Below are 20,753 nucleotides of genomic sequence, written 5' to 3'. Positions count from 1 at the left end.
TCTCTGGAGTGCTACTGGATCTGGAGAAATGGAAAGTGATGAATTATTTCCGGACTCTTAAAAACTAAAGGAGTGGGGTGGGTGGGTGGGAAAGAGTGTCATTCCTTCTACAGGAGAAAAACTGCTTCCTAGTTTGTATTCTACTGGGTCATGCAAAATGGAAATATTCCGGGTTGCTGGAGTTAAGAGAGTCCTCGACACAATCATGATTGGAAGGGGTGCAGGAATCACAATGTGAATTAATGTTGGGGGCCTCAATGGCTGGGAAGGGCAAAGATTCATCTGTGTGGGCAGTGGTGTGTGTGTGTGTGTGTGTGTGTGTGTGTGTGTGTGCATGCATATACATGCAATGTACCCCAGTTCTGGAACTGTGATATGGGGGTATTCTAGGGTTAGGTTGGCACCTGACCAGTTATACCTTCCCTATACTTTCCTCCCTTTCTGCATTTGTTTCTGAATACAGCTGTCCACAAAGCTCTGTTTCAATTGATGGGTAATGCAATAACTTCTAGATTTGCACAGTGCGGCCAGGGCTTCTCAAATGCAGCCGCAGAGGACTTTGTGATGCAGCCATGGAGGCAGAAATGGGAGGACTCTGGCAGCAGAGAGGTGGAGCAAAGAGGAGAGAGATGTCCTATCCCACAATATTTGAAACCACAGATGTGTGCTTTGGTTGGAACATGTGTGTGAGAGAGTCTTCTCTATGACCAGACCGAGGCTCTGGAATACCCTCACTTTGGGTACCACTTGGTCCCCTCTGCCTAATAGTCTTCCATCGCTGCTTGTGGGCAGTGGGCATGGAATCTTGCTTCCTATTTGGGGCATTCAGAGATACACAAGGTGAACTTGTTAGGGAGATGTTTCCTAGAAAGTAACAGATGCTTCCCCCAGGCAGCAAGCTGTTGCCGCATGCAGCCCTGAGCTCCAGCAGCTCCTCTTGCCTCATGTTGACGGCCAAGGCAACTGGGTTTTTGGGGAGAGGGGGGTTGAGGGAGAGGCAGAAGCCACGGGCTGCAGCTAATGTTCGAAAAAGGGGGTGGTGGGGTTCAAAGTCTTCCTGCATCCTCTCAACGATGTCTCCATATTTTCCAGAGAGTGGATGTGCAGCTATGACTTTTCAAGCAGCAGCGAGGGAAATGCACTCTGCTTATAGGCTCGGAGGCATTTTCGTTTAGTGCCAAGATCTGAAAGGGCGCCAGCTCAAATGAAAGCTTTAGAAACAGAGAGGAGTCCAAGTAGGGCTGGGAAAAGACCTCTCGTCTAAAACCCTGGAGAGCTACTACCAATAGGGGACGGAGGACAAATTCTATTCAGTTTGCATTTAAAGGGCTAATTCACACTTTCTGGAACAGCCCTCGAACCTCCGAAATTCACACTTCTCTGAATTTTCCAGAGCAGTTCAGTTTAGCCAAATAACGTGAACAGAGATGCAGATGCCAGGGTGAAGTGTGCATTGAACAGGTATACTAATGGAAATATCCTAGATAAATAAATGCATTACATAAGGGAAAGGGTTTTGCATGTGTTTATGCAAAATTGTGTACGTTGGGCATACAAAAAGGTGCATATTAGGAGATTACCTGCTCTGGGATCCCAAAGCTAATTCTCCCCTGGTCTCCTCGCTGGCCCAAATAGGACTAATTTAGCCAGCTAGCCCTGGTGATCATCTAATGTTTATTGGATGGATTTTCCCTCTAAATTGATTTTTGAATTCTGAATTTATTGTTATTCACGTTTTATTCTGTATTTTATGCTGTTTTTTGTTGCATCAATTAAGTGTTTTAAATTTGTTGTTAGCCACCCTGAGCCCAGTTTTATGAACTGGGAAGGGCAGGGTACAAATAAAAAATTATTATTATTATTATTAATTAGGACAAAAACGCTGATGAATTTTCACGAGGGATTTTTTTTTAAAAAAAATTTAAATAAATCACAAATTCAGATGGAAATGTGGAGCTTTAAACTTAAGACTGGAAAAACGAGAAGTGCAGCAAGCAAAATTGGCAAGATGGACCAGCTTTGCACGGCAATCTAGCAGGTGGTGCGAACGACTATCTTCCTCAGACCCTGGAGAGCCCTTAGTGTCAACTAGGGCAGAGAGCACACTGTGTTTGATGGACAGGCAGCCTGACCTGACACCAGGCAGCTTCCTGAGCTCTGAGTGACAGCTTTGGCTGCTCTCCCTGTACGCAAGGAGGAGAGAGAGGCCAGTCCTGCCGGGTGCAGCAGCAGCAGCAGCACACTGGGAGTGGAGTTTAGCACATTGTGTCCTGGCCTGGATTGGGAGCTGCTTCTGTTTGGAACATTCCGCCGCAGAGCCTGGAGGAAGCTGGCTCCTTGGTAGACCGGCTCTGACCCCGGCTGGGAGAGGCTCCTCGGCCCCCGGGGGGAGGGGCGTGGGCTCCGCTCGCTTGCCATGCCTAATCGTCTGCATAATGAGCTCCATTCAAGCCGGTCAGGCCCCCCCTGAGGCTGGAGGAGGCCAAGGGTTTTGTCAGTTCTAGGTCAGCATAGAGGAGGAGGAGGCGGCAGCGGCAGGCGTTAGGTCAGATTGCAGGCAGCAAGCCCGGTGTTGTTGCCCGGGCATCAGTAGATGTCCGACTGCAGGCGACTCTTGTCTGGGCCAGAGTGGCTTTTAATTAAAATGAGAAAGAATAATAGTCAGCTGTCACTAAGGTGTCCACGGCACACCTAGCTTGGTGCAGAAAATGGCATTGCCTTTTTTTTCTTTTTTTTTTTGCAGGGTGGGGAACCTGCCCTTTTTATTTATTTATCTTTTTATTTTCCTTGATTTGTTAACAAAAAAAAATCAAATCAATTTTTTAAAATAAAAAGATAACAAAACGCAAGCAAGCAACAAATTGAAAATTTAAAGAATCAAGCATCACAGTCATGAAGAACAAAGAGGACTGCTGTATAGCACAGTTGGTTAGAGCGTGGTGCTGATAATGCCAAGGTTGCAGGTTTGATCCCTGTGTGGGACAGCTGCATATTTCTGCATTGCTGGGGGTTGGACTAGATGATCCTCAGGGTCTCTCCCAACTCTATAATTTTATGGAACACAGCTCCAAAGGGGGATTCTTCTAATGTAGTATTAACTCATACAAAGATTCCCTTTACAAATAATAAACATTTGCAAAAATACAAGTGTTCCCCCACCGTGAATTCCATTACAGTGGGTTAAGAACTTAATTCGTTCTGGAGGTCTGTTCTTAACCTGAAACTGTTCTTAACCTGAGGTACCACTTTAGCTAATGGGGCCTCCCGCTGCTGCCGAATAGCCGGAGCACAATTTCTGTTCTCATCCTGAAGCAAAGTTCTTAACCTGAAGCACTATTTCTGGGTTAGCAGAGTCTGTAACCTGAAGTGTCTGTAACCCAAGGTACCACTGTATTATGAAGAATAAAGATTCCATATAGTCTTAAATGAGTCAGACATTTGCAGATACTTCTTCAGCAGAATTAACTCTGAAGTTCCTTCCAGATTTGGTTGGTAGTTTGTATGCAAGAACTGGAAGTTTCTTCTTGGAAATGGGGTGTTATCTATTTCACTTATTTCACACACAGAGAAAAAAAACTTCTGGCTACTGAACAACAATTTAAGGAGGTTGCTAATGATACTAAATAGTTCAGGGTCATTAAACAAAAGGACATATCCAAACTGAGTGAATGGATGGTAAAAGGTCAAATGCAATGCAATGTAAGCTAATGGAAAGTGATACCTGTTGGAGTTCCTGCTTGCAGGTTTCCCAACAACTGGTTGGCCACTGTGATAACAGGAAGCTGGGCTAGAGGGGCCATGGGCCTGATCCCGAAGGCTGTTCCTATGAGAAATAGAGAGCTTTTGACTTCTTCCTTCAGGCCTTGTACATAGCAGGGAGACATTCAACCAAACACACAGGAATGCCTGCTTACCTGCAATGCATTGCAGGGAACTTGGACTAGGTGACCCTTGGGATCCCTTCAGACTTTACATTTCTGTGATTCTGTTCCTGGTACAACCAGAATGAAAACCTTAATGTTCAAGCCTTTTCTATGCAATTCACCATTGCTTGCCTATTTTCTACCTGTCTTCACCTTTTCTACCTTCAATGCATGTGAGTGCTGCAAAATAGGAATTCTCACAACTGGTTCACATGCGAGTCCATGTGTTGCTAACCCTATGGATGGGCTCTTCCACATCTGCAGCCTGTGGATGAGTTGTGGATGAGTAGACGGACTGTTGCCGCAACCGAGCACCCCAGTTTTTCAGCGCCGCATAACCAGCCAGTGACTCAGAAAGCACTCCAGATGATGTAACTTTTGCCATTACCACTAAAGCTTCTGAGCCTTTGCTGCTCGGTTCCTCTGGGGCCCTGTTAGATTGTGCCTCCGTTAAGACAATCTCAGTGGGGCTGCCTCTGGAGGAAACAACCACAGCAGCAGCAGCAGCAGCTATAGACATGCCTCCTTTACCTTGCAGGACCTTCCTACAGGTGCTCTCTTGCTAACCCAGCCCAAAGGGACCGTTTTAGCAGCTGCTCTTGGAATGCCAGAGGCTGCTCCAATGTCACATGGGCTTGAATCTGAGTTGTCGTTCCCCGGGGATCTTTTTCTGTGATGTTACTCAGCTGGTTCTGGAGCTGCCCACAGCAATGCCAGCTCCATGTGACCCAATTGTCAGGCTGCCATCTCATCACTCCTGGCTTTAGCCGTGCTTTTCTCTGTGCCCAGTTTGCAAACCTCCCTCTCGAGGTCGCTCAGCTGCGGCATCTGCAGGCAGAAGCCAGTCCCACCATTGCACACCCACAGACACAGCTGGTTGGCCACACTGGCAGTTGTGGACAGTGTGTGTGTGATGCTTAAGCCCATGTTGTTGTATTTCTGGGCACAAGCTCCACATCCCCTCCCAGCTGGTGCTGCTGAAGAAAATGAGAAAGGAATCTGCTGTTCTTCCATGGAGCTGCAAGCTCTGTCTCACAGAAGCGTAGGAAGCTGCCCTTTCCTGAGTCAGACCCTTGGCCCATTCAGCTCAGTACTGTCCACACTGACTGGCAGTGTCTCTCCAGAGTTCCAGACAGGGAACCTTCTGAGCCCTCCCTGAGATGCCTGTGATTTGCGCTGGGGCCTTTTTCACACAAAGCAGATGTTCTAAAAGGTAAAGGGACCCCTGACCATTAGGTCCAGTCGTGACCGACTCTGGGGTTGCGGCGCTCATCTCACTTTATTGGCCGAGGGAGCCGGTGTACAGCTTCCGGGTCATGTGGCCAGCATGACTAAGCCACTTCTGGCAAACCAGAGCAGCGCACGGAAACGCCGTTTACCTTCCCGCCAGAGCAGTACCTATTTATCTACTTGCACTTTGACGTGCTTTCGAACTGCTAGGTTGGCAGGAGCTGGGACCGAGCAACAGGAGCTCACCCCGTCGCAGGGATTCGAACCGCCGACCTTCTGATCGGCAAGTCCTAGGCTCTGTGGTTTAACCCACAGCGCCACCTGCATCCCCTAAGCAGATGTTCTACCCCTGAGCTAAAACCCTTCTTCCCTTTGGGACCCAAGGAGACATGGATCTTGGAATTGGAAGGTGCCCCCCAAAAAGCACCGTACAGTGGTGGTGTGGTGTAGTGGTTAGAGTGTCAGACTAGGACCTGGGAGACCCGGGTTCAAATATCCACTCGGCCACGAAGCTCACTGGGCAACCTTGGGCCAGTTACAACCTCTCAGCCTAACCTACCTTGCAGGGTGGTTCTGAGGATATAAAAGGGGGAGGAAGACAACTATGTATGTCACCTTGAGCTCCTTGGAGGAAAGTCGGGAGAAAAATGCAATAAATGAGTGGATAAATAAGTAGAGAAGGGGCTTTCTGCTTTCACAGTCATAGTTGCCATGTATCTTGGGTGAGGGTCAGGTCTGAGATGGTTGCAAAGGGGCATACAGCTTAGAAGTTAAGTTGTGCATTCCCTTCAACAATGGCTGGATGCTCTTTTTTGCCTTCAAAGCCAATAGTCCCCTGATTTGGCTAGCTTGTGTTTGAAAGACCAGCGAGCCCCTGTAGACCGCAGAAGTGCTGCTGTGTGATGTTGAGCTCCCCACCCCCAACCCAGTACTACAAGTCCGTGCTATAATTCATATGCCCCTTTAATGTCACCTGAGTCAACTTTGAACCACTGTGCAACCCTAGCATCTCCCAGTGATGGATAAGTTGTCCGGGAGATAAGTTGTGTGTAGGAAAAGGATGAGGAGGCATCAACCTGCTCTCCCCGCTACAAGGAATCCTTATGAGCTGCAATCTGGCTGCCATTACTTTCCCCAGAAGAAGATGGCTCATGGAAGGTTAAAAACAAAGAGAGACAATATCACGTTGAACATCAGCTCTTCCCTAACCTGCCAGGACCTTATCTCAGGGTTCTGTGTTTCCCTGGCAACAGTAGAAGGCATCCCTAACACCTAAAGCAGAGAATTTCCCTGCTTGGTTTTAAGGTGGTTGCAATGTCACCAGCCGTTTCCTGGGTAACGCAGAATCCGGAAGCCGAGTTCTGGCAGGTAGGGAGGGTGGGGAGGAGCTGGATTTGGCATCCCATTATATGCATATGTATGGTTTGCTTTGTACAAGGAAAAGGTGCCACTGTATGATTTAATAATTATATGAATTGATTGTGCAGTCACCCTGCTAAGGTCACTGCCTGTCTCTCTCCATCATACCATCCCACAGCACACAGTTAAGGCTGCTGCAGTTGGAAGTTTCCAGGGCTCTGTGTGTGTGTGTGTGTGTGTGTGTGTGTGTGTGTAGAAAGGTGTGGGCCCCTGTGGCAATGTGAGCTGTAAGCAGGTGGGGCATAATCAGGGAACTTTTATCATTTCCGTCTTGAAACCAAAGACCTCAGAAGACCTCAGATGACACCATCCACCTAACAGGCTGGAGAAAACTGGTTGGCTAGCTCCTCCCTCTAGTGTATCTTCCCATAAGTTAGGTCAGTTGCAAGCCAGTGTGGTGTTGGGTGGTTGGAGTGTTGTTGCTATATTATTGTTGTTGTTGTTGTTGTTGTTGTTGTTGTTGTTGTTGTTGTTGTTATATTCAGTTTCTTATCCAACCTTCACCAAAAGGCCCCAGGCATATTTTTTTGCAGCAATTTAAAAATAAAATATTTTAAACAGTTTAAAACACACCAAAATATATACATCTGAGATGTCAAACGCCAGGGTAAAGAGGTCTGTCTTCAGCATATGACGGAAACTACATAATGAAGGTTCCAAGTGGAGCTATTTGGGGAGGGAATTCCACCACATAGGACCAAAACCAAGGATATATTGCATGCATGTATGGATTTTTTTTTAATGCAAGTTACATATTATACAATATTGGTTATCAAATGATTAGAGAAGTATTTTTAAAGTATAAATTGCATAGTGAAAACAATACAATTCAATGTAAATCATTAGTGGTTGCCAATATTCACATACATTTATTTTATTTATATTTATTTATATATTTCAATTGATTGAGTGATTGCATTTATAGCCCACCATTTCCTCTAAGGAGCTCAAAGTGGTGTACATGGTTCTCCCCCTCCTAATTTAATCCCCACAACAACCTTGTGAGGTAGGTTTTGGTGAGAGGCTACCCATTGAGCTTCATGGCTGAGTAAGGATTTGAACCCTGGTCTCCAAGGTTCTAGTCAGACACTCTATCTACCACACTAGCTTTTTTATTTTTCCATTTAATACAGATAAAATATGAAATATTATTAAGAAATATTAAATTAAAACCAAATGATATTTCAGAGCAGGGGAAACTGCTTTTATATTCTTTCTCTTCCTCCACTTCTTATTTAAATATATAGATAATCTATTCCTCTTCCCGAGACTTCAATGCATGTGTGCATTTACTATATCTGGTTTTGAATTGTGTATTTTAAATAGCAGCTGTGGTAGGGGTTGGCCATGGTGGCAATGTTGCTGCAAAAGTCATAATGCCACTATGAGACTAAGCTTGGAACGCTGATTATGGTTCTGTTGCCTATTGTGGAGTTGGAAAGGGTTCAGAAAAGATCATCCAAACCGATCAAGGGGATGGAACAACTTTCCACTATGTGGAAAGGTTACTCTATTTGAAGTTTATTTTAGTTTAGAGAAGAGGCAAGTAAGAGGTGACATGATAGAGGTGTGAAAAATTTTGCATGGTGTGCAGAAAGTGGAGGTTTTTCTCCCTTTCTCCTAATGCTAGAATTCAAGCCCTTTCAATGAATCTGAACATTCACGACAGACAAAAAATAAATAAAATAAACATCTTCATGCAGCCAAACTACAGAACTTGCTCCCGCAATATGTACTGATGGACACACCACCTTAAATGGCTTTAAAAAGAGGGCAGATGGGCTGAAGGGAAGGACCCAGACCATATTCATATTGGATGTTGTTTGCTGTTGATTTCCATGTTTGTGTAGTCTTACTAGTGTTGGAAGGTCAGCAGGAGGGTTTGTAATGTAATGGCTAATAATGTTAGTGTCAGCCAAGGCAGGTGGGGTGGAAGTAGGTGTTGCTTAGCAAACAGGAAAAGCGGCATGACGTTTGCTGAGGCAACACTTGCTCTGCTTGACTGTGTAGTTTTGAGGGAATTTGCCCTCTGTGTGTTTGGTGGAATGTCTTCCTTCTGTAAGTACAAGGCCTGGAGAAAAGGCCCCCCTCTCTCTCCTCCTCCTCCTCTAAATTCTCACTATTTTTCTTCCGTTTCCTCAATGAAATGTGATTAGGATTTCTCTTCGTTCTGGACTCTGTCTGCGTTACTTAAGTGACTTTGCTAACAATTAGGAACCACGGAAATGATCACAGCAGTATCCTCTGATTCTGCTTCCTTTTTAGCCCTGCAATGTGTGCCCAGCTATATAACCCAGCAGCCACTTCACTTGCATAACAAGTGAGGCCCTGTTGCTTAATACCTGGGCTGCATATGTCTTGTATCCAACAAAAGATCTGGAAATAATTCCTCCTGCTTTGACGGAAGCCCCTTTCCCTCCTTCCTTTGGCTTTGATGCTCCATAGGCAAGAAGAGAAGCGCCCTGCTGGTTAGCAGCATTTATGCCTATTTTGTTGCGTAAGTAGATTTGCTGGTCATTTTGAAGAGTTTAGCCTATGCCCTAGCTAGGTCTGAGTCATGATTACGACTTCTCCTAATACAGTCTTTCTCTCTCATACGCGCCCGGTGCACACACACACACACGCAGAGCTGAAATCCTTCTTATCCAGTCTGATGGGGATGGAACATTCCTTGCCACGGGGCAAGCAAGCCACTCAAATGCAGGTCAAGGAGCTTGAAATCCAGCCTATGATCAGGCTAAGGGAAATTAATTCCTCAGACAGCTGTATTTAGTTGCTCCAGCTTTGCACAGCTGCCTGGCTGCTGGGGACGGAGGCGAGACTGAAGCGCAGCTTTGGGGGAATGTCTGGTGATGGCTCATCGCCGTCCATGCTTTGCTGTGCTACAAGGGGCTTTCCTGAATTCCACCCCTAAGGAAGGCAGCTAGTCATTGGCCATGCTCCAGACTCCTTCGGCTTAGTCTAGACCAGCCTGGACTTCCCTCCCTCCATAGGCAGTGTCAGATGCAGGCAACACACAGACATTGGGGATGTAGGTGGCAGCAAAGGAGACGGCAGTCATCACACCCATAACTCATTTTTTTTGCGGTGTTGATTTACCAACCTGGACTAGACAGAGGTGGTTAGGATCCTGAGGTGGCTGGGAAGACCGTACTGTTCCAGACTGCAGGTGTGGGTGTCATGTTTTCCAGTCCTCCCCTGCATCAGATTTCTCTGCAAGTAAAAAAAAAACAAAAACAAAAAACAAAACAAAACTAGCTCATCAGGAAGGAAAGTTCTATCTTCTATGCAGGCTAGATTTCAACTAGCATCTAGGATGAGTTTCTTTTCTTTCTGCCTATTTTTTTTTTAATATAGCAGGGGCTTTAAAAAATGGCCTCTTCCAAGTCTGAAGTGATGCAATTTATTCACCACTCCACCACCACATTCCCATCCCACCTCATTCTGCTGTGAGTTCCAGCAGAATTTTATACTGGAAGTGCCCAAATGATGGTGAGTGTGATTCTAAGCTTCCCCCCAATCTTTTAGTCTTCTCTATCTGTGAACCACTTCCCTCCTGTTCATCCTAGTTCTACAGTCCTGTAGTCCCCCCCCCCAATCTCTCTGCCCTTTCCTGGGCTGGCCCTACCATGAGGCAGAGTGAGGCAGCTGCCTTAGGCTGCAGATGCTGAGGGCAGGGAGTAGACAGAGCTGTGTGCCACGTGGCCTGTTGTGCATTCCTTAACACAGCCTGTACCCAGCAGAAGACTCTGTCCCACTGTCAAAGTAAGATTCAGAGACAAAATGGCCCACCATCCCATTCTAGTCTGTTTGGCTTTTGCATATGAGTGTCATACTGTCTTTTGCCCCAGACAGCAAAATATCTTGGGCTGGCCCTGTCATTCATATCCAAACATTCTGCATATTAAGTCTTGACAAGAGTGTTTGCAAAGTGATTGGCATTATTAGAAGATCCCTTGTGATTTCATAAGGAGCATCCTTATGATTTGCACCATAGGCTCCTGATAAGAAGCAGCCTGCTAATTTTAACATTACTGCAGTGTAAGTCTTGGCCTTTTTTGGGGGGTGGTGGTGGTGAGAATCCACTCACTACACAATTGCCTTATATTGAGTCAGGCTATTGTAGGGCCAGCTCTACCATGAGGCAGATGGATGCTTCAGGCGGCAAACGTTGAGGAGCAGGCCATGGGCAGTTTGCTGATCTCAGGTGCAATGGAGGGGGGCTGTCTTGTCGCCAGTATCAAAATAAGATTCTGCTGCCAGCCTGGTTGGCTTCTGTGCATGGGATGGAGTAGGCACCATTTTGTAATTCACCACAGGCAGCGACATGTCTTGTTGCCTCATAAGAAGAGCTTGCTGGATCAGGCCAGTGGCCTATCCAGTCCAGCACTCTGTTTTTTCAGTGACCGATGGGAAACCCACCAGCAGGACCTGAGAACAAGAGCGCTCTCCCCTCCTGCCAATTCCAGCAACTGGGATTCAGAAGCACCCCTGCCTTCAACTGTGGAGGCATCGCTGTTCGAAGCCACACGTAGCCTTACCCTCCATGATTTTGTCTAATCCTCTTTCACAGCCATCCAAGTTAGTGGGCATCACTCTTCCCTGTGGGGGTTCATTCCATAGTTTAACTGTGCACTGTGTGAAATAGTATTGTCCTCTGTCCGTCTCAAATATCCCAACGCTCAGCTTGGTTGGATGTCTCTTGAGTTCTAATCTAAGAAGAAGTGGCCTGCCCATGGGTCATGTGCTGGGCCGGGGGTAAACCTGAGCAAGGGGGTAAACCCTGACTGGTCCAGGTCCGGTCCCGAATCCAAGGGTTCCACGAAGGGTCAGTCTGACAGGGTCAAGGCAGGAATCCAGGCTAGGTCAGGCACAGGGTCACAGGCAGGTTCTAGCAAACAACAATGTTGCTCCCGCAACCTGGGGCAGGATCCGACAGCCTTTTATCTCTGGCAGGGTAACGGCTGGTCCTGATCCCCCAGTGACTCACCTCCCTGTCCAGCCCAAAGGCGAGCACTCCTCCTGCGAGTACTCAGGTCTCTCCTTCTCTCAGACCTAAGCCTCTGCAGCTTGGGAGACGTTGGTGGGTTACTAGACCCAGAGGCCGCCTCAGCCTCTCCTAACCCAGCTGGTAGTGGAGTAGCTGTGAGTGATTGCCCAGCTGAAGGCAACGAGGTAATCCCCACATCTGGATCCAGGGTAGGCTCAGGCCCCTGACTCGGCCCAGCTTATGCTTGTTGCAGGGGAACCTGTGCAGACTGGGGCTCTTCAGAATCAGGCCCCAGACTTGGTTCCAATGCCCCCTGAGGCAGATGATCCAGTGTGGACTGAGACTCCTCTGGTTCTGAGTTCGAGCCCGAGGCCCAGGCCATTACAGGTCACTTTGATCTCCTTTCCACCTATTTGTTCAGTCCTCAAGCACACTTTGGGCAGAGGCTCTCATGGATCCCTCTCCTTCACCCTAGTTGCTTTATACTCTCCACTGCCCCACTGAAGAGCTGCCTTCAGAGGGCGTGAGCTTGGGAGATGTCTCTTCAGGCTAGCAGGAAATAGTGGGGGGGGGGGGAAGCCTCTCCCCGCTTTCTCCCCCTCTCTCTTGGAATGTACCAGGATATTTGCCAGGCTGTGGGCTGAGCCTGTGACTCAGAGTGTGCTGCCCTCCCTTGTTTGTGCCTCGATTTCCCAGGAAAGCCAGGACGGGTGTGTGTATGACAGAACAGATCTCACAGCCAAGGATGTGGCAGGCCTCCCTCGCTTAGCTCATGTGGCAGCTACTTGCCCTTAGAGCACTGAGGGCACATACGTAGAAATTACTGCCCCTCCCCGGCAAAGAAGGAAAGAAAGGGGGCGGTGGTGGTGGGGGAGGTACAGTGGCATAACACTGCTTGTGAGTGTTTACCACTCTTCCAATTGATTTTCAAAAAAGCAATGTTTGAAGGGCCCAGCTGCAGAGCCCACACGCTCAGGCCTGATGTTGGCATTCAGCCTGTGGCATACTCTGGTAGTTGGCAGGACCCGAGTGCCCTGGATACTGGCTATGGGTGTCCTGCAGTTCTGGCTGAGCTGGGAGCTGCCATTGGGGAAAGGCTGCAACTTAAATGCAAACTGAACTGAGCTTCTGCTCCATCCCTACATGTGTTTATAACCAGAGAACTGGAGCAATTTCAGAAAACTAAGGAGGGGGAAGAGAGAGAGAAAGAGAGAGAGAGAGAGACTTTATGTGGATAAGTGCTAACAATGACATTGTGTGGCTCATGTGTCTTTGGCCTATGGGGCTACATGCCTTCGGAATGCAGTGTTCTCAAGAGGGCACAATGCCACCACACGTCTGTGCTCATCACAGCTCTGTGCTTGGCTCCTTCTTCCTTTGTCTTGGCAGCCTGGAGAAGAGCCTGTCAGTGGGTCAGCCCTGAACAGCCCAGGAAGTGATGACAAGGCAGCCTTAAAGGGACGGCAGCCTAAGTGCCAGACAGGGAGAGCAGTTACTATCAACTATGGTGACATGTCCCTGCATGCACACTCTCCCAACTGGGGATGGGCAGTCTCAGCCATGACTTCACTTGTCACAGGAACAAGGCTGTAACCACGGGGGATCTATGGAGTTATTCCAGACTCCCGCCTCCATGGATTTTCAGGCTTTTTTATTTTTTAAAAAGTTATCATTCTACTTATATTCTACTTACTGTATAAGGAAAAATGAATAGAGTGTTCTGCTCAGCTGCTCACCAAGAAGACGTTCAGTTCATTTTGGCTACCTGCACAGTGGTATTTCGGGTTATGAACTTAATTCGTTCTGGAGGTCTGTTCTTAACCTGAAACTGTTCTTAACCTGAGGTACCACTTTAGCTAATGTGGCCTCCCGCTGCCGCTGCACGATTTCTGTTCTCATCCTGAAGCAAAGTTCTTAACCCAAGGTACTATTTCTGGGTTAGTGGAGTCTGTAACTTGAAGTGTCTGTAACCCAAGGTACCACTGTATATGTATGCTTTGGCTGCCACCTTCACCCCATCCCCACAACTTTCCTCGCGATGGGCTTCCCATACACAGCCTGGGATGTCTCAGATAGCTTGCTGGACACCTGAGGTACCACTGTAGTGAGGTAGATGCCACAGCTGAAACAGTCCCAGGTGAGGTTTCCAATGCCCTATCAAGTCTTGTTTGGTGGGATCAGTTTCAGTATTAATGTATTAACAACCAGTTGACACTGACAAGAGTGCTTGTGAGCATGTCTTCAGCAATTTCCCCTCTGGATTCTTGCCCTTAATGGCTGATTAAAGCTAGCTGGGGGTGGGTGGGTATGACTGGATGCGTTCAGGGCATGGTCAATGTGTCTTCGTTTGATGGGGTGGTGCTGGCCACCTTGAAGGAGTAATAGTGCAGGCCCTCCTGAAACCCCCCCCCCACCTTAGACACACTGGTACATTACAACTACCACCCTGTTGCAAATGCCTTCTTTTTGGGCAGGGTACTTGAGTGGGTCATGCAGCTGTAGGCATTCTTAGAGCAAAGTAGTTTTCTAGATCTGTTCCAATCTAGGTTCAGACCTGGGTTGGGGACTGAATCCACCTTGGCTGCCATGATGGATTACCTCTATCAGGAAAGCGACACGGGGAATGCAACCCTCTTGCTCTTATTAGATCTCTCATCAGCTTTTGTTACCATTGATCATGGTCATCTTCTGGACTGGGAGGATGGGTATGGAGGGTATTGTTCTGCAGTGGTCCCAGTCCTATCTCCAAGGACAGTTCCAGGAAGTAGCATTGAATAATTGCTTCTTGGCTTCCTGGAGCTTGAGCTTCGGAGTGCCGCAGGGCACTATACTGCCTCTGATGCTACTTAACATCCCCATGAAATTCTTAGGAGCAATCATTAAGAGTTCTGGAGCAAGCGTTGTCCACCCGCTATTATGCAACTACAAATGGAAGTCTGTGAATGAGTGCTGTCACATTGAAAGGGGGACTTGCAAGCATTCAGGGTGTGTGTATGTGTGTGTTTTTAACAAAAAGGAAGGAAAGAAAAAATATGCCAGAAGGCAAAGTCTCTGATTGCAATAGCCCAGAGAAGATAATATTTCTGGTTTTCCAGGGAAGCTCCAACTTGGGGCAGCTCCTACCATTCAGAAGAAGTGTAGAAATGAAATGGGAAAATTGCATAGCTACTGCTTCCAGCCTTGTGTGCTTAATTCAGTAATGAGCCCAATACCCTTTTAAGTAACTGAATTGTTGCTGGAAAAGTCACATCTATGGCACATTCTGTTGTAAGATTTCCAAACATGTAACAGCACCACCTGTTGGTGCATTTTCTGCGCTCTCTCTCTTTTCAGATTTAAGGGCCAGATTTAAGAAGAGGTATGTCGTTCTGTCCCAGCTCCTGCCCACCTAGCAGTTCGAAAGCACTCTTAAGTGCAAGTAGATAAATAGGTACCGCTTTATAGCGGGAAGGTAAACGGCGTTTCCATGTGCTGCTCTGGTGCCGGTTCGCTGGAGCAGCTTCGTCACGCTGGCCACGTGACCCGGAAGTGTCTGCGGACAGCGCTGGCTCCGGGCCTCTAGAGTGAGATGAGTGCACAACCCTAGAGTCTGTCAAGACTGGCTCGTACGGGCAGGGGTACCTTTGCCTTTACCTTTATGACCCAGGCAACCATGTAGGGTGCCGGACTTTGTTGGGGGGGGGGGAGGAGAGACTCAACTGCCGAGTCAGATATTCACTTAGCAGTGGAAAGAAATAGCACAAATTGTTCATCTTCCCTTAGAAAGCTCACAATAATAGCCTCTGTGGCCAGATTTGCATAAAGGTTCAGAGAACGAGGTTCCTATTTTCATGTTTGGTGGGAGTGTACCATGGTCCATGCCTTTTGGGGAAAAGTTTTTAATCTCACCTCCAAAACAATCTCTCCCTCCTAATTCAGCACTTGCCTTATTATTGTTAGATTTGACTCCACCCTTAAATCTAAAGAATTAATTTCCTTCCTGTTCACTGCAGTTAGACTAGTTGTTGTCGAACGATGGAAGGAAACGTCTATATACCAATAGACACTTGGGTCTGGAGCGTTGCTCTATCAGAACGCCTCGCATACAACTGGTGTCTAATCAAAAGCATCCCCGAAAAGGATACCTTTGCCATGATCTGGTCTCCCTTTTTCTCTTTTATTGAAGAAGAATAGGATATTCTTGCCTCTGGTCACAACTGGCACACAGCCCTTGGGCTGAAAAAGATCCCCTCCCCAACCTGGTGTGTTTACTTAATCAATTTTTAAAAAATTAAAAAGGACTGTCAAATATACCTTTGTGCAGGGCTGTCTGGAACCCCAAGCTAGGGTTCTCATCGTTCTCAGGAGGTGTAGATACACACCACAACATTTTGTCAGAGCTACCACCTTTTTAAAAAATGCATTGCTTTCCCACTCTGCGCTGACCCAAAGGAACACAATAGGGCAGTCAGGATAGGTGGCCGGGTGCTTTGCTGCTCTGTGTGCTTGAGCTTTGCATGCCATCGTAGTATCGGAGGCTCTGCACACGTGCAGAGCGGAGGGCCCATGCCATGTGTGCAGGCAGCGGCATCCCCTCTGCAGGCCCTCAGGAGACGTTCATGACCTTCTGTGTGGCCTAGTGCCTAGTTTCCGGGGGGGGGGGGGCTGGAAACGCTCCAGCTGCGCTGAAGATCATGGAATGGAAAATAAAAGCTGGCCCATCCTCAAAAGGATTTGGTCCACGTTAGCGTCCAATGACTGGCTGCTCCCCAAAGTTCCTTTGGACCGGAATTCTGCTGGAACAGACTCCCGGGGGAATGGCTGTGAACCTTCTCTTTGTGAGCAAATAGCTTTCTCTGCAGGACTGTGGTATTTCTGTCTCTGCCTCCAGCACGCTTAGAGGAAGAAGGAGTGGAGAAGAGAATGTATTTAGAGATGCAAGGGTTTTTGTTTTTTTTAAAAAAATAAATAAAAAAGCATTATTTTTTTAAAGCCAACCCTTCAGATCTCTGTTTACCATTATGGAGGCCAATGTAACAGTACAAGTTGAGGCCGTTTGTTCCCAAGTGGGCAAACGGAGTCAGTTTGAACAGCTTCACAGGATGTCTAACGGTCAAAAGCTCCTAGAAAAATATACCTCCGTATTAAATATCTATTATCATGACTTAGCTAAGGGCAGGGTCCTCCCCTCCCCTCCTTTCCTTTTTTATCCTTGTCCAATCTAAAAGATTCTGGATTGCTGTTGTCTTAACGCAGCGTTCCCCAACTTGGCACACCCTCCGGAAATTTTGGCCAGCAACTCCCATCGTCCCCTGCCAGCCCAGCCATGTTGGCTTTAGATGTGGTTAAACTACAGCTCCCATAATCCCTGAGCATTGGCCATGCTGCCTCAGGTCTGATGGAAGTTGTAGTCCAAAACACCTGGAGGACACCAGATTGGGGAAAGCTGTCTTAATGGGCATTCTGATTTCGAGTCCTAGAAACCATGGGCAGGAAACCTTTCGGAGTCTGATCTAACCCATCTGCATGGGCAAGACTTGTTCCCACTGAATATTTGTCCTGTGGGTTGATGCATTCCAGGGCATTTTTTGGACCCGTTTCCTGCAACCTGCCATGATGTTAAATTTCACAGCTTTTAAGAAGCTGCTACGTACTATAGATTCTCATCTTTAGAAAGAAAAAAAAGCTCTGTTGTCCTCTTGTGGTCAAGCCACAATGAGAGGAAAAAGCAATGGTGGAAGACTGAGGGCAGACTGAACCCTCCTTGAATCCTGCGTTCCTCCTTTTGCCTTGGAGGGAGATACCCACACATAATCTCTTTGAGCCCTGATTTGTACCATAATCTGAATTTCAAAAAGGAAGGGCTCAAGAGACTTTCCAAAATGTTACATTTCCGTGCAAGTGAGTTGGTTTTTTTTAAGCACAATGTATGGATTTTTTTGAAAACAGTTCATTTTTCTGCACAGTTGTTTGACACAGTTATTGCGCTTTTGCAATTTTGAAATACCACCATTGAATATAATGCACATTGTGTGTTCCTGTGTGTGTGTAATCATTCCTCTGTTTTTTTCTGAGAATGCTCCCCTCCCCTTAAATGTTTGGGGCTTCCGAAGGTAAAATTCCTCTAACATTTAGGAACTTTAAAATCTTGGAGATATTATACGGTGGAACTTATGCTCTGCATGGCCACATGTGGCTTGAGAAGAAATCTGTTAAAAACCAATTATCTCCACAAAATTGGAGGCCTGCACACTCTGAGTTTCTGGAACATTATAAATAATTCCATGGATCTGTTTGCCCCGCTCATCCTGGCATTTTGAATTTCACCGAATATTAACTGTAGAAGATCTGTTAAGTGTGCCAGATTTCGTCTTCCTGTATGATGATGAGATATAATGTGGCCTAAATAGGGACAAGGAACTGGCTGGCAAATTCTGTAGAGCAAGATTCTTGAACCACAAAGTCAGGTGAGCAGGAGGAGCCAATCAAGCTCTTATTTCCTGCTAGATAACCACCAGATTGTGCTGCAGTCTCTTGCATCAGGTGGAGTTATTAAGATTCCACACAAAGACATATCTGACAGTCCATTTTTAAAATTTAATAATTAAAAATGGATTAATTAATTGATTAAGCCTTTCAGCCCTATTTAAAATGCCCCATCCTAGCCACCAAAGATCAATGTCCGAACATCACCCCTTTACACACAGTTGAAGGCTCTCTTCTCTGTAGGTTTGCCAGACTTCCAAGTCTGACCTAAAGTCTCCAGGTTTGCCTCATCCCTCCAGCTGTCACGTGGAGGGCTTGAATCTCCGGGGGGGGGGGGGTGGTGGTGGCAAGAGTGCCAATGATGAGGACGATAGGTTGTTGCATATAGCTTGCAAGCTTCAGCCCAGCAGGAGCTGGCTGCAAATTATAGCACAGACAATCGGGGGCAGGAGTGTTGCCCACCTCCCCTCCCCTTCCAATTAACCTCCATCTCCAGGGCCTGCTCCCGTGACTTTACTGGGGGCTGCCTCTAGGTGTCAGGTTTGAGCCCTGAAATATCAGTTTGGGGTGCTCCTGACATTGTAACGCTACTTCTCTGCTTCAGTTCTACTTTAAATGGATGCTTCCCAAAAGGGACTTAATCTGCAAATGGGTCATTCACAAATGTGTCAATGGCAACAGGTGTGTTTTCTTTTTTTTAATTTTCACTTACTGAACCACCTCTCTAAAGGGTAAATCCAGATTAAATGGGGAAGAATTACAGGCTGGTATTTTGATGCCAGGGACATTGTGTGGATGCTGCAAAAACAAAAACTAACTTGCATGCCTGAAGAGCACTGATCCCACAATAAAAACTGGCTTGTGGCAGATTGTCAGGCGCTGTTTTATGAAGCAGGTTACAAGTTCTTTTTATTTACTAGCAAATTTATACTCAGCTTCTTTCACGTGTGATGCAATTCCTTTTTTTTTTTTTTTGCAATCCTCAGGAGGCCACTTTAGACACAACAGTGACTGAGTGATTTGACAGGGATAGCTATTTCTTTATTCATTTGCTTATTATTTTCTTAACATTTATACCTCACCTTTCATCCAAGGAGCTCAAGGTGGCGTACGTAGTTCCCCCTCCCTATTTTATCCTCACAACAACCCTGTGAGTTTAGTTTAGACTGACAGGTAGCGGCTAGCCGAAGGCCGCCCAGTGAGCTGAGTGGAGATTCGAACCCTGGTCTCCCAGGTTGTAGTGCAGCACTTTGATCATTGCGCCACACAGTCCCTATTCTCTACAACAGGAGCCTAAGGCTGCTTTAGACATTCAACATTTCGTGTGGAAGGCATTTGGTAGCTTACCTACTGTGCTGTTCACGCCAGCCTCTCCTTAGCAAGAGAACTACTTTCTACCCACTGTTTTGTGTCAAGGGACCTACAACTCCCCTTCCAGGCTGTGTGGCTTTGTCGCTCCTGCACCTATATGTTCAACTTCCTAGCCACCAAGGATTGCGGAAAAGGGGGCGTGCCAGAGAGGGAGGGCCCAAGCCCCTCATGGGAAAGGGTGCATGGCTGAGTTAATGAAGGGATGCTGTAAGGACTCTAGGTGGAGGAAATTGAGCCCTGGGGAGAGAATACTGTAATTTCATGCAAAAATTACACGTTAGCTCGGTGAGATGTTCTGCACCGCTTCTGGTGACCAGCACAGGGGGGTAATTAGAACTCTGCCTATTAGAGAGCCGAGGGCTTCTCCGACTCCTCTGGGGGAAATTCAGCCCCCAAAGGAAACTGTTTCGACTCAAGAGTGATCATGTGGCACTGGTGGTAATTGCTATTCTGGAATGAGGACTTCAGCATGATCCAAAACAGGGCAGCTCGCTACAGGATCTTGTGGGCCTGCTACAGCTGTGTTTCATTGCACATATATTCCAATTCTTCCCTTTTGCTTCAGTAAACTTCAGGCGGCAGCATAGCATACGTGGAGTTTTTGAGGAGTTTCTCATCCAGGTGCCAGCTAGATCTAGAATGGCTTTGCTTCAGTAAGGTTGCTTCTTCAGGTTCCTTCAAAATGTAGCCTGAGCTCAGCAACAAGCAAACCCACCCCCCAAAACAAACAAACACCATACTGCCGATGGGAGGCCTTCAGAACATATATACAACATGTAAAACACTTGAGAGACCTGCTGTTATTTTTGCTCTTATTTTGATGCTGGTTTTATTATTGTCCTGTCTATGTCTGCTTTAAGGGACGTGGGTGGCGCTGTGGGTTAAACCAAAGAGCCTAGGACTTGCCAATCAGAAGGTCAATGGTTCGAATCCCCTCGACGGGGTGAGCTCCCATTGCTCGGTCCCAGCTCCTGCCAACCTAGCAGGTCAAAAGCACATCAAAGTGCAAGTAGATAAATAGGTACCGCTCCGGCGGGTAGCTAAACGGCGTTTCCGTGCACTGCTCTGGTTTGCCAGAAGTGGCTTAGTCATGCTGGCCACATGACCCGGAAGCTGTACGCTGGCTCCCTCGGCCAGTAAAGCGAGATGAGCGCCGCAACCCCAGAGTCGGGCATGACTGGACCTAATGGTCAGGGGTCCCTTTACCTTATGTCTGCTTTAAACACCTAGTCAGATGCACTGCATCTCTGTTTCAATAACCGAAATTTTATTTCTAAATTTACAGCTATCCAGAAAAACCTGCAGTTACCCATGCACATGCATATTTTATGCATACATCTGACCTTTTCATGTCT

At 47.0% G+C, this 20,753-nt stretch overlaps 1 protein-coding gene and 1 long non-coding RNA gene across 2 annotated transcripts in view; both read left to right on the top strand.

Annotated features, from left to right (window-relative positions):
* LOC310769239 overlaps positions 1–20,753 on the top strand; it is a 526,120-nt gene that overhangs the window by 294,982 nt on the left and 210,385 nt on the right. The gene's annotated exons all lie outside the window — the stretch shown is intronic.
* FOXO6 (forkhead box O6) overlaps positions 1–20,753 on the top strand; it is a 119,272-nt gene that overhangs the window by 51,236 nt on the left and 47,283 nt on the right. The gene's annotated exons all lie outside the window — the stretch shown is intronic.

The sequence above is a fragment of the Podarcis filfolensis genome (assembly GCF_964270895.1).
Source record: "Podarcis filfolensis genome assembly, chromosome: 8".
NCBI classification, from domain to species: Eukaryota; Metazoa; Chordata; class Lepidosauria; order Squamata; family Lacertidae; genus Podarcis; species Podarcis filfolensis.
The sequence above is the reverse complement of the archived record's forward strand: the minus strand, read 5'-3'. Positions and strand labels throughout refer to the sequence as shown.